Source organism: Meriones unguiculatus, chromosome 2 (genome assembly GCF_030254825.1).
Source record: "Meriones unguiculatus strain TT.TT164.6M chromosome 2, Bangor_MerUng_6.1, whole genome shotgun sequence".
Classification (NCBI taxonomy): Eukaryota; Metazoa; Chordata; class Mammalia; order Rodentia; family Muridae; genus Meriones; species Meriones unguiculatus.
This window is the reverse complement of record NC_083350.1, coordinates 135487839-135501751: the sequence shown is the minus strand read 5'-3', so window position 1 is coordinate 135501751 and position 13913 is coordinate 135487839. Positions and strand designations below refer to the sequence as shown.

At 41.3% G+C, this 13913-nt stretch overlaps 1 protein-coding gene across 7 annotated transcripts in view; it reads left to right on the top strand.

The window, feature by feature from the left end:
* Nucleotides 1–1144: 1144 nt before the first annotated feature.
* Nucleotides 1145–13913, top strand: part of Nlgn1 (neuroligin 1) — a 983309-nt gene continuing 970540 nt past the window's right edge. For 4 of the 7 annotated variants that reach the window (XM_060378143.1, XM_060378138.1, XM_060378142.1 and 1 more), the window contains exon 1: nucleotides 3365–3646. The gene's annotated coding sequence lies outside the window, so the exon portion shown is untranslated. Of the gene's footprint in view, nucleotides 1956–3364; nucleotides 3647–13913 lie in introns of those variants that run through there. The other 3 variants (XM_060378145.1, XM_060378139.1, XM_060378141.1) reach the window with 1 other exon arrangement.

Genomic DNA, 13913 nt, shown 5'->3' with positions numbered 1-13913 from the left:
AACTAAATCCAAGAATACATCAAAGATATCATCCACTATGACCAAGTAGGCTTCATCCCAGGTATGCAGGGGTGGTTCACTATACAGAAATCCATCAATATAATCTACCATATAAACAAACTAAAATAAAAAAGAAAACAAATAATCATCTCCTTAGATGCTCAAAAAGCATTTAATAAAATCCAACACCCATTCATGTTTAAAGTCTTGGAGAGATCAGGGATACAAGGCACATACCTAAACATAGTAAAGGAAATGCACAGCAAGCCTATAGCCAGCATCAAACTAAATGGAGAGAAACTTAAATCAATCCCACTGAAATCAGGGACAAGGCAAGGCTGCCTACTCTCTCCATATCTTTTCAACATAGTACTTGAAGTCCTAGCTAGAGCAATAAGACAACTAAAGGAGATCACGGGGATTCAAATCAGAAAAGAAGTCAAAGTATCATTATTTGCAGATGATATGATAGTATATACCTGAGTGACCCCAAAAACTCTACCAGGGAACTCCACAGCTGATCTTCAGCAAAGTGGCTGGATACCAAATTAATTAAAAAACAACAACAACTGTGATGACTTTTTAAACATTCACTCTCCAGCAGCCATGAATGTGGCCACAGCTGGAGGGGAGACTAAAAGTATTCAGGGACCAGTCTGCTACTAGTTGAAGGGAATTTGAGGGGAGTTTGGTGGTCAGGTATCTTCTGGAGTGAGGACCTAAGAGATGAGGTGGAATGCTATTGCCTCCAGCTCCAATCTCTGCTTTCTGTCACCTGGACCTGGCCTTCTGGAAACACACCACAAAGACACCAACTATGGAGAAACTGCGTGCAGGAGGCTTCCAGCCCTCCACCGTGCAAACATACATTCAATCGAGGATCCAAGTGGATTCGAAGATGTCACGCGTGACGCCCTGGGGCCCTTCACCCTTCTAGCAACCTCGGGCGTTGCAGGCCCTGTGGGGCGTTGCGGACAGTGAAGGTTCAGCTGTCACGGGGCGGAGGGACCAGAGAGGGCGGAACTTAGTAAAGGGAGGAGATCCTCCCAGCACCTCTGCAGCCACAGTGCCCGCTGCTACCGGACGGAAGGGTAGCGCGGAGGGCAGGGGGGAGCTGTTCTGTGCAATAAAGGCTGCGGGAGGAGTAGGCGGGAGAGGGCTCCGTGGCCAGGAGCTGGCAGGACCCCCTGTCGGAGGATAGCTCTGGTTGTACTGAGACTCCTGCACCAGGCGTAGCGGCGGAGAGAGAGGGGAGAGAGAAGGAGGGAGAGCGCGCAGCAGAGGCTGATGTGTGTGCGCGCGTGAGTGTGCGTGTGTGTGCGTGTCTACAGGTAGCAGCGGCGGCGGGGACGCGAGCAGGGAACCCAGAGGCAGCTACCTCCCTGCCGAGGATTTTCTGAGGCGATTGCTCCTTTGGCGGACGGATCCCCTCTCCCCAGAAGATCTCATCCTCTCCATTTCTACTCTCCCTTAGGCTGCTCCAGTTTCAAGTGTGTGTTTGGGGGTGATTTCATTTTTATTTTTCTTCTTCTTCCTCCAAAGCTTCTCAGGAATTCTGCATATTGAAGCAGGTGCCTTCTGGCACGAAATCCTTGGATACATTTGCTCAGCCAAGTTTTGCTGCTCCGGTCCCCTCCCTCCTCCAGAGGCTTCTGGGGGTGCTTTCCTTTTGGATTTACATGCAAAGAACGTACATATGTTTATGTTCCGATCGGATAGCTTATAAATACACATACGCACTCCCCAAAGCCTGGTTTTCGTCTCTTCTCGACACAGCGAAATGTTCCGGAGCTGATGGACACCGGGAACATTATTCACATTCTTTTGATCCTGGTTTTGAACAAGGGGAGGGAGAGTGAAGAACTGTTTAACATTCGGCCATCATTAGGCTGCACGCTAGGCACCACGAAGTGTTTCTGGTTGCAGAGCAGGTACAACCAGGGCTTAGAGAGAAGGTAAGGGGGCTTCCTGCGTCCACCAGGCCCGGCGTTTACCTCAGTCCCGGGGACAGCGGATAACTTCCTGCTCCGGCCTCTCCTTCCCCCATCCTTTCCAACAACCCTACCCCATCCCTGCTCTCTGCCTTGCTCCACCTTTTCCCAATTCCCCTGGGCCAGGAGGAGGGCTTGGCGCTGGGGAGGGTGATTGCGTTCAAGGTTTGGTGGTCGGTTACAAATGTGTCTTTTCTTCCCGCACTTGATTGAGTTTTCCACACACCACCCCCCCTCAGTCTTTTAGCTGTCTTAAGTGTATTTTGCCCTTTAAACAACAACAATAACAACCACAAAATGCCAGGTCGATCAATGTTTTAAACATGTCTTGGTGCCAACTCTTCACTACTACTCTCTGACGAAAATTAAAAAAAAAAAAAAACACAATTAAAAAAATGAACTTAATGAACTGGGTGTTTTCTTCCATCCTGGGGTTCACCGAATCTCCAAAATGCAGACAAGCGGCAAAGGAGGACAGTGGGCTTTAGTTCCCGCAGAAAGCCAGCTGTGTCACAGGGAGGGCAAATCCCCGGAGTTGAGAGAGAGGGAGCTAAGTCTAGGGTAGGAAGACCTACGCTGGAGAGTCCTTTAAAGCCGGGTCCCGATTAACTCCTGCTCAGGGGATGCGTTAACCGAACCGACCTTTTGATGGAGAAGTGGGCTCTTCTCTCTGTTCCTGGTCTTCAGCCAGCCTCCTTCCTCCCCCTCTGCCTGTCTGGCCCTGGCACTTTGCAAATCGCCGGTTTTGCGCACCCTCGCGGTGGGCGTTCTCCGCGTTGCATCCTGCCCCCTCGGTCCTTCTTCCACCACGGTGGCCGAGCACACGCATCTTTCTCTGGGCCTCGCTCGCGCACGCCCTCGCCCGCACCCTGCGACTCCCCACCTGCTCCGGCTCGCCTTGGCCGCCCGTTCTCCCCTCCCCGCACATCCCTGACCCTGCCATCCCTTCATCCCGGCCTGCGAGGGTCCTGAGTGCCGGGACGCCGCTGTAGCGGCGGTGCCGAGCTGGTGTGGGAAGCCAAGGCAGAGAAGGCGAACCCAAGAGGGTGGGGAGAGGCCAGCCGCGTCCGTGGGAGCCGGGGAAGCCGGAGACAGCGAGTGTGCGCTGCGCGCTGCCGGGGCCGGGGCGAACTCGCGCGGTGGCTCTGACTCCTTTGGAGCGGCGCGCCAGCCCCTGCAGTGAGCCTGCCTGGCTGCGCCCTGGGACCTGGGCACCCAGAGCCGGAGGTCGGCAGAGAGGTTCCCGAGAAAGAAGGCACGGATTCTGAAAGTCCGTGGAGGGGAGACGCGGAGGCTGAGCGGATGGAGGAACAATGCCGCCTCCAGAAGCAAAGCCTTTCTTGAACCTTTGCTGGAGTGTGGAGTCTGCCTTCTGCTGTGTTCTCTCCAGGCCTTGAGGCTACTTCTGGGCTTGGTGCTGCCTCTTAGTTTGACAGGAATTAGAAAGTTGCTCTTCTTCTCTGCAACGTTTCCTGCGAAGTGGCTTTCAGATCTGCGTGTTGCTTCAAGTCAAGATGTCACTTTCTAGATCCCCCGCGAGGAGAGACTAATAGATTATGCATTGTTGGGCAATAAACTCTCCCAGGAAGAGAGGGTAGTCCTCGAACGTTTAAAAGTGTCGCCACTGACTCCTGCCTGCCTCAGCACAATGCCTTGTGAGTAGAAATAATAGTAATCGTAATAGAAAACCCACCTGCAGTGAATTTGAAATTATTTAGGATGAGGTGTTTGAACGAGGAATAGAGGAATAATTGATCCCGGAGGAGGCTGTTATTCTGTTACAGAAATGAGGGAACTATGTCCCATATTTGATTCATTTATTCTAATGAGTTGTGCCCTGTGCCACTGTTTTCTGTCTGTCTTTCCGTTTCTAGGGCCATCGTGGCACAGGCAGTTTTATGGAGATGTGAATTTAGTTAACCCTCTCTCTGTCACTGTGCATATTCTTTTACAATAGGACATTGGCATCCCATTTTTACACTTTCTATACTAAAACTATTGGAGACTGTTTTGTTTAAGAAACTGGAAGTTTCATGCTATCTTTGAAATTACAGTGTCTTGATACATTTCTCAACATTAATTATACTTGACTATTAATAGGATCGTAGATTAAAAAAAAATGGCCCCTAGAGGAGGTGTGTGTGTGAGTGCAAAATCTATAAAATGTCTCAGCGCTGTCGTTGTCAGCTATTACAACCTAGGAGAGTGTCAGGTTTTCTTTTGAAATGAGTTGAGCAGCCAGGACCATGTGTGTATTTGGAATACCTAATGCAAAACGCAAAATCCATTAAGTTTACTGTGCCCTTGGCGTAGAAAGAATCTAAGTCTCCTTGCACTGCCCAGTGATAGACTGATTCACAGACAATGTGGAAGTTAATCTTTGCTCAGGCCTTCTGAGGACATGGTATGATTAAAAGAAGTAACTGTTTTCCCCGAGCCTGCTACTCTACAGTGAGTCTCTACAAGCCTTCTAGAGAAAGCAGGAATGGCGATCTCTCAGAAGCAAGCCACAGCACAGATCCTGGGGTGTGGGTAAAAAGAGCCTCTGTGGGGTCCTCCTCCTCGCCCCCACCCCCAGCTCTGCCGTCTGTTGGTTTTTATTTTTATTTTTCTGTGGATTTTATCTTGTGAAAATTTCCATTTTTATTTAGTGATAACATATTTCCATATAAAAATGCCTGGATCGTTTGCACTTGGAGGAGGGCTACATGCAGAAAGGAGACCTAGAATCCCCTTTGCTTGTTTCCGGTGGGGGAGGGGCTGCCTGGAAGTGTAGCTGTCTCCACTCAGGGTGAGATGACCCTCCTCCCCCAAAGATCCTCTGCAGTCTCTTCCAACTCTAGGTCCTGAGATCTTATCCCACTTTAAGCATGTTCAAACAGTTTATCCCCGGGTAACTCCTCCCTCTTGCTTCAACTTTTTTTAAGTAAAACTTTAGATTTTTAAAAAAATAAAATTAAAATGTAGGATTATTAAGTAGCTAGGACACGAGAACACAGGTACAAATCTAATATCTGCAATTTAAAGTTATTTACCTTGATGTCACTGACATTTTGTGGGTCAATGGTATTCTCTCTGTCTATGTATACATGTATAACTGATATACGTTCCTCTGGCTTCCTATGTGTCAATAGTTTTTAACATTTTTAGCAAAGCTTAGTCATGGATATCTCTAGAAGGGTTCCACCTCCACTGAAGACTTACCTTCCAAATTGCCTAAAAATATGAATGTGGTTTTTATAAAGCTAAGCATAATTGGAATTAAGAGTAAGACCAGAAATGTCAGTAGATTAACAATGTAGACTCTTAGGCACTTTGTCATGCTGTGTCTTTCTTGTGTGAAGTTTGATAACCATTTTTAGCCTATTAGATTATGATCTTTTAGTTATACTTCAACTATTTATAAGTAGAGTTACCCAAGCACCAAACTTAATCTTTTTAAAACATAGGAATGATTTTGAAGATATCTGGACATTGCCTAGTGGTTCTGGGAGCCTACCTGCCAACGTCCAAATTTTGTGAGAATCAACTCTTCACAAACTTTACTTGAAAATCTTCTTTACCTGGTGCCCCTCCTAAATTTACCCTTTGGCTAGTCACATGACTTTTATTATCCTCCCAATACTTTTTAACGTCATATATTTTTTGTTCTTTGCTTATATTAGCTCATCTTCACAGATCCAGCACCCCACACACTCACTGTCCATCATTTTAGCTCCCTATGACTGTCCTTTTCTTTATCCTTTCCTTCCTTTATCCTTCTTCTAAGATGCTATTGATCTCATTAGCATCCAAGTTTTCATTCTAATGTCTGGTGTCTTTATTGGATGGTGAATTGCTGGAGGTTAGAATAGAAACCATACCTGATTTATCATTTCATATAAAATTCTTATCCCCATGCCAGAACATTAAGTAGAACACACACGAATCCTTCGCAACTTTATTTCACTATGAAGTAATTAATAGCCTAGCAGTGAATTAGGAAAGTAAGGTTTGTTTAATATCATGTAAAAAGAAGTCAAAGAAAGACAACTGATAAAACATTAAACAAGGAATTAAGATTCTCTTATCATCTTTGTAGTTTATTATCATAGTCAGAAGATTGCACAGATGCCACCAAACTCACATGTAATTTCTGTCACCAAATGGAAAGGGTGACAAAGAGAACAGAACACTTAATCTCAGAACTCCCAAACCTTGACACGGCTGTTATTTGGGGCTGGTTAATTCTTTTTTTGTTGTGGGAAAGATTCTGAACATTAAGGATGTTTAGCCATGTGCATGGCCTTTGGTCTACCTATCTGACCGGTGACCAAAGAAGTACCTCCAGTACTGCCAAGGATCCATGTGTGAGAAAATTGGACATGGGAGACAAGAATTGCTCTGGAGTGAGAAGAAAGCACTTTTCTTTTTGTTCTTTTATTTTGCTTTTAAGTGATGGTAACGGCCTGTTTTGAAGTAATAAGTGAGTTTTTATGAGACTGGTTTGAAGAAGGAAGATGGAGAGGAGAAGCACAAGGAGGGGTAAAGGGACCATGTACTCTGTTCTTTGGGCGGTAAGTCTTTCCTGTAGAGAGATCACTTTCCTGAGAACTTCCATTTTCGTACCACACTAGAACCATGTCCAGTGGCGACTCTTAGGTATCTGATGTGGGTGTGAGCATATTTTGGTGTATATTTGTATCCTGAACAATATCAAAATCTCTGAGTAGGAATGGACTTGTGGTTGAAAACTAGTACTGCTTGCTATAATAATAGGATAAATAAATATGTAAAATTCATCTAAGTATTTCAGAAAGGTGAAAAAGACAAGTTCATGTTGTTTTCGCATGATAAATGTTGATGAATTAACCATGACAATAGTCAGACAATAAGTGGCTAGGACAAAAGAGCTTTGTCTTCTTAGCACTTTCCTCCTCAGGCATTGCCACAGCCTCCAGTGTGTCAAGTGAAGCACTGAAGTTCATGATCATGTTCACAAACCAAGAAGTGGTCCATTATGTGAAGAAGATCAAAATAAAAATCTTGGACTTAATATTCCTTTTTAGTGCTTATATTTTAAAGTAATTACATGTGGGTGACAACACTAGGTAAAGTAATACTTTCCTGGACAGACATGTTAGCCTGAATAGAAACTAAACTTAAAAGCTATGCTTCTTAACTTTTTACCTTAATATGGTTAATAAAGAATACACTTGTAAGTAAGAAATATGCCTTACAGATACATGTCGGGATTGCTATGGATGACCAATCAACTGGCCCAATATTTTCTGTACTTATTTACATTTTATTTTCTATAAGTTTATTGGAAACCAATTTTTGTTTAGCTTTGTTCAATGTAGCAATATAAAATATGGTGACCATTAGGCAGGTTTAAGCTACAAGTCCCCATGTATCCAAGTAAAGAACTAGTTCAGTGGTAGAGTAGTTGGTGTGCCTAGCGTGAATGAACCCTTAAATTCAAATTCCAGTGCTCTAGGAAACAAAGGCCCAATGAAGGCCTTCACAAATAAAACTGTCACTCAGTCACAGCCAATGATTCTGGAGGTGTGCTGAGCTAGGGTTGGATAACTCAGCAATTTAATGATATGAACTTCATCATATTTCAGTTGACTGCTTATCCTGGGGCCAGTGTGGCTACTGCAGAATCAATCAAACCTCCCCACTCATCCACAGGTCAAAAGGGAAGAGCAGTCTTTCTCTCATGGATATTTTTAATGTTATTAAGGAAAGTTCTCCCAAGCCCTGTCAGCTGAGTTCCCTTTTGCCCAGTGCACAAAAACAAAAGTACCCCAAAAGGTAGATCTTTGCCTTCTCATGAAGACTAAGTTTTTGCCCACTCGGGGAGCTGCAGGAGGGCCTGCTTTTTCTGTGGAAGTGACAGGGTCATCCTTAAATCAAAGCAACATTAGCTTGAAAAGAAGGAGGCAAAAGCCATAAAACAGGCTAACTAACAGTGGTTTCCACAACTACTATGCTTACTTTCTTACATCTTTCATGAAACAGAATTCAAATACGCAAAATGTTAATCAAATGATCTTTGGATTCACAGCCGTGAATTAAATTCATGTCAGACTACAAGCTTCTAAAATAGAAGGCGTGCCTGATCTCTGCGAGGTTACAGTAGATTTTATGTTTGTTTGTTTTTGTTTTTTTAATACAACTTGGAGAACTGAAAATTGTGTATATGTATTCTGAATGGGAGCATAGTAAACACCATAGCAAACACTAAATTATGGTACATTGCACATATAAATAAAAAATGTTAGCTCTCCATCTTACATATATTTATGATGATGATGATGATGTCATTAAATCAAAACATGTCTTCTTAGCCAAACAGGTCACATCTTCTCATTTGTGTTTCTGACCAACATGTGTTTGTAATCATCTGAAAATGACTGATTCTTTGGCCAGTCACCCTTTTAAAGAATGACTTGATTGAAAGAATGAAAATTCTAGGTTTTATGATGTTTATGCATAGAAGGTCCTTGGGATTAATAATTTAGAATTTATTGAATATATTCAAAGCTAGTATACAAAAAGTTATATATTCTACAATGAAAAATGCAGGAAATAATTTTCCTAAAGTGTGTGATACTTTGATGATTTCATGGAGATTACAGTGTGTTGTGTTCATATTCACTCCATGATACTCTTGCAACCTTTCCTCACACTCATTACCCCCGGTTTTCCAAACAGTGTCCTTTTACTTCCATGTCTTGTTTATACTAAATGGGTTCTATGAGGGCTGTTTATATGAGCATGAGTGAGGCTATTTGCTGGATTGTGGATGACTTACCAGAGGTTACACAGTTGAAGAAAATGCCTCACACTCTTGTGGCAACTATTATATGGGGAAGGTCTACTTTTACCTTATATGTCCATGGGCATCTCACAAACATCGTCTTTTCCCTTAAAACATGGAAAACTTTATTTCTCCTTATAACCTTATTTTAAGAAAAGTCGGACATAGTTTTGTGATTTATTCAAATAAATGTTCATAACCACCCCACTTTATTATTAAAAATAAATTTTAAGCTTTAACTTAGCTTCAAGATGTTAATGTTCGGAGAAAATTTTATAATCTGCTTCCAGTTGTTTGGGGAATGGAGAAAGAATGTAGTAAGTGTAAATAGTGGATGTGAGTGATACCACATGTCACTCAGTCATTTTTTTCTCTGAATATACATGTTTGGAAATTATTTGAGATTATGTGCAATAACTGATAAGTTTCTGATATGAGGGTTAAGAGAAGGAAAGAGATACCAGTGGTACTTGAGTCATTTTAAGAGGAATAGAAGTTGTAGTTTGCAGACAGATGGGAAAGTAGGATGGAATATGTGAAAGTAGAAATAAATAAAATGAGTTTATACTTTGCTGTATATTACATAAGCACACCACACACAGACACACACACACACACAGACACACACACACACACACACGTACCCTTTAACATTTTGTTTTAGAACATTAGTAGCCTCTATCCTGCCTAGTAATTTTCACCAGATACAATATACAAGAATCATGAATAAGGAGAAAGCTGAATTTGGTGTGTCTCTCATAGTTTCAAAGTGGCTTTTGTTATGGATGCTGGCTGTCTCCTCAGTTTACCTTCAGTGTGTTACAATATTTTTCAGAGCATGCCATAATTCTGCTGCAAATGTTCTATTTCTGGGCTCCATGCCTAGAGCAGTTTCCACCAGAGCCATCACCTCTGAACTGAACCCCCTGCCTCCAAGGGAACTGGTTATGAATCAAATGTAAGATGATAATTAGTTCCTCCATCTGTGTTTAGGATCGGGAACAGATGCTTTCCCTTTTTACTTTAATGGAAAGTGTGTTTGAAAGTAGCAGCATTGTGAAACAGAGGTTTAAACAAATCCACACGCTGGTGGACACTCTTGTATGCTGCATATCAGAGGACCAGAGTAGGTTTTCTAAGCATCTACCTGGCTTTTGCTCATCTCAGCCTGTATAGTAGCTTCCACAGCGACAAACCCACAGTAAGATAATTATGATCAGTGGCATGAACCTCAGGTATGGCAAACTTCTACGGTTTCTCCCAGGTCATATGTTTTCTTCTATTTAATAGACCAAATCTCACTAATACTAAGGAGTCCATTATGAAGCATGTTATTTTATATATGCTATAGAAAGGAGGAATTATATAATTTAATAATTCTATAATGCTAATACATTTTAATGTATTCTCTAAACAGAAATTTAAACACATATGTATTTATATTTAAGTTTCTCATACACACACACACAGGCATACTTGTATGTGTACAAGTTACATATATTTAAATACTTGTATAGCTATACACACCTCACATATACTAGTATACCAATCTTGTGTATATAAAGGTCTACTACTTAAGAAAACCTAAGACTACGGATTCAGAAGACTTTGTTCTAACTGGAATCTCATCCTTTGAAGTTATTTTTGACTCAGTCACCATTTTCATATTTTCCCATCCAGTCAGTCTATACTTGCAATGGGCCATTTCTGAAGAAGACTTCCTAACATTCCCATGATTATATTCCAATCACTTGAGACATTCTAAAAGAGTTGATGCTGATTTTATTAAGGTGGGTGATTTTTTTAGAAGGCAGCCAGGACGACTCATATTGTCGCTGAACTGCTCTAAAATGTTGGCATTGATGGTCTGGTCATACGAGAAGGGATGTCCACAGTTTTCACAAGTGTAGTCTAGGGCAACTAAAAGTCCTCTGCTGCCTTTGAAATAAATAACTAAATAGCACATGCTGGTTTCAGACACACTGAAGCATGTAAAGGAGCATGTCATCCAGTGAAGGAAAGGATCTTAACCGCTGCAGGTAGCTTCATTTCTAAAATACGAAAACGCAATTCTGATAATTAAATGTTAGGTTATTAATCTCCAAACATTTGTTTAAGAGATCATGACAGACCTCATAGGAAATATGATTAGAAAGTAATTCTATTCCTTATCATTATCATCCCTCACTGTGCAATGCAGGAAATGGATCAAGTTTTCCACGAACTCCATTGAAAAAAGGCAACCAAATAAATAAGAAACAAAACCCAGAAGCAGAAAAGCCATACGTGAAAAGCAGAATGTAGTAACTGTTATACAGTATTCTCTTGATATGCCTGGTCATTGGTAGCAATGTTTAAAATGCTCATGTATAGATCTTAGCTTCTATATTTTTATACAGATGTTTGTGTGGGAGTGGGTTCATAAAGGTACTAAGATCCAGAAAGTGAATAGAGGAGAGTGGGTCATCGAATATATGTGGTTTGTGGCAAAAGAGGGAATTCAGGGGATGGACAGGTATATGCGGTAACAAGGGTCAGGGAGATCGGGAGAGAAAGAGGAGGAAGAGTTAGCCCAAATCAAACAGGTATGAGAAGACTGACCATAAATGATATGTACATAATGAAACTAATTAAAATAAACACATTTTCTGGCTTTAAAAGTCTTTTCTCAGGAAGAGGAAGATTAAGTTGACAAGGCCTGTTTGTAATGACAATATATTAAATATTTAAAGCTTGTATCTGTAATCATAGAAAGATGTTACTTTAAGTTGATAACATTAAAATATATGATATGTACTATATAACTTTAGTGTTTATAACCAATTACACCTTAAAAAATTTACAAGTCTTTTTAGGCTTACATATACCTATATTATTTGCTTTCTCTTCCTTTTTTTCCATTTGTAGGCACTGAACCTGGGGTATTGTGCTTGCTAGGCAAATGCTTTGCTACTGAGGAACAGCCCCAGCATTGCTTTGTTCTTGAAAACAACTGTAGGCTATGCAGAAGGTTCATAGAACAGAGTTAGAGTTTAGACAAATTTCACCTCAGACATTGCGAACTAGAAAGATCACTGAATAATCCAAAGCCAAATCTAGGATGCAAAGGTGGGCAGAGGTAAGAAGAAAACGCATTTTCCCTTAAGAACAAAGAAAAGTTACAAAGGAATTAACGATTGCTATATATAAATGTTCTGCTTTAAAAGGGAGTAATCAGTGAAAAAGAGCAAGAGAAAATTGGCAGGTAAAAATGAAATTTCCCTTTTTAAAATTTTATCATTACTCAACCACATAGCAATGCTTTTAAAAAAGTGAGTAGAAGTGAGCGGAGTGTGTGGTTAGATCAGTCACATTCTCCTACTTGTGGGTATATCGTGACAGTTCTTACTGTGCAATCCCACAGACAACTGTGTTTCTTCACTGTATTGTATCTGAAAATTGCCCCTGCTCTTAAGTGGCCCAGAAGCTGGGCACTTGCCTTCTGATGAATAACAAGCTTTCCTGATGGGCGCCACTGTTCCTCCTATAGCTTCAGTCACAACAGAGGAGAAAAAGTGAGTTCATTCTCAGAGCATAAGAAAATTCTTTTTCCTTTTATACTTGAACTTGGTATTCCTAAAACACCCTTAATGTAATCAAAATATTAGAAAGCATAGGATTAGGATATTGCTGAAACTAAAGCTTTAACTGAATTCTGATTTAAACTCTCTTAAACCTATACTTGGGTCATTCTCTCCATGTGGAAGTTATTGAGGATACTAGTTTTTAAGGAGGAGCATAGTATTTAATAGTTTATAATCCCAGACCCTGAATAAGGTCCTAAAATTATATTCATATTTAAATCACTTTTTTCATAGCTAAGAAGACAAATCACAGTTTTGGCTTCAAGGAGTCTGTAACTCATTGTAATAAAAGGCTAAAAGAGTCAATTTTAAAGGGAAGGCTATTAGTTTATATGTTGCAAACCTGAGGACCAGAGAAAAACATAACTTGGTTAGTTTGCATAACAGTGGAGTTGGACCTAAAGATATATTGATCTTCATATAATTATTTCATGCACTAATTTTGTAGACAAGAAACATACCCCGGCACCAAATATTTACATTTTAATTGCTATAATACATACGATTAGTTTATGCAGGCAGTAGAGGGGAGTTATACTTTTAGGAAGGCCTAGATGAGATGTTCCTTAAAGGAGGTTGGGATATACACAAATTATGAAAAGCGGGTGTGTCACAAATAACTTTAGATGTCTACTTGAATACCTGGGAAGAAGGAACCTCAGTGGAGGTATTGGTTCAATCCCAGTAGTCTGTGGAAGAGCCCAGCTCACTGTATGTGGTACTATCCCTAGGTACATTGACCTGGCAGTGTAAGAGAGGCAGCCAAACAGGAGCCTGAGAAGCAAGGCAGCAAGAAGCCTTCCTTCACTCTCTGCTTAAGTTCCTGCTGCCAGGTACCTGCTTTGAGTTCCTGCTTTGGCTTCCCTTAAAGATGCACAACAATCCTCTTAGCCAAATAAGCCCTGACTTCCCCAAGCCAGTTTTTGTTGGTGTTTTCTCACACAGAAAGGAAACATATACAGAACAATTCCTTACACCACAATCTAGCCTGGGATTTCCTGCCACTTACTCTGCCCTTAGCAATTCTGAGAGAAATCCTGCATCCAAATATATATATCTTCTTTTCTGTACTTTCCTGCAACAACATCATCCTTTAACTAATTCTTTCATAACTTCAGACTGCAAGATGTTCATAAACAAAATGTTCTATTTGCTTAAAAAAAGAGAGGCTTTGGTTGGTGAAAACCTGCCTTTTAATGACCAGTGATGACACTGGCCGTTTCTCTAGAAAATGTAACCCCTTAAAGGTCTATAAGGTGCAATGTCAAGTGAAGTATAGGCTTTCTACTTCTACTAAATCGCGCACAAAACCAGCATGCACCTCTCGATTCTGTGTCAATTCACTCTGTGAAGACAGTGGCTCATTCTGGGGGCAGGTAGCTAATGTAACCAGTACCTGGCACAGAAGGGATCAGTCCAAAGACTGTGAGCATGGTCATATTTGTCATGAACAGGTGTATTATGATATTACCAGCTAGAGATTCTCTGGGA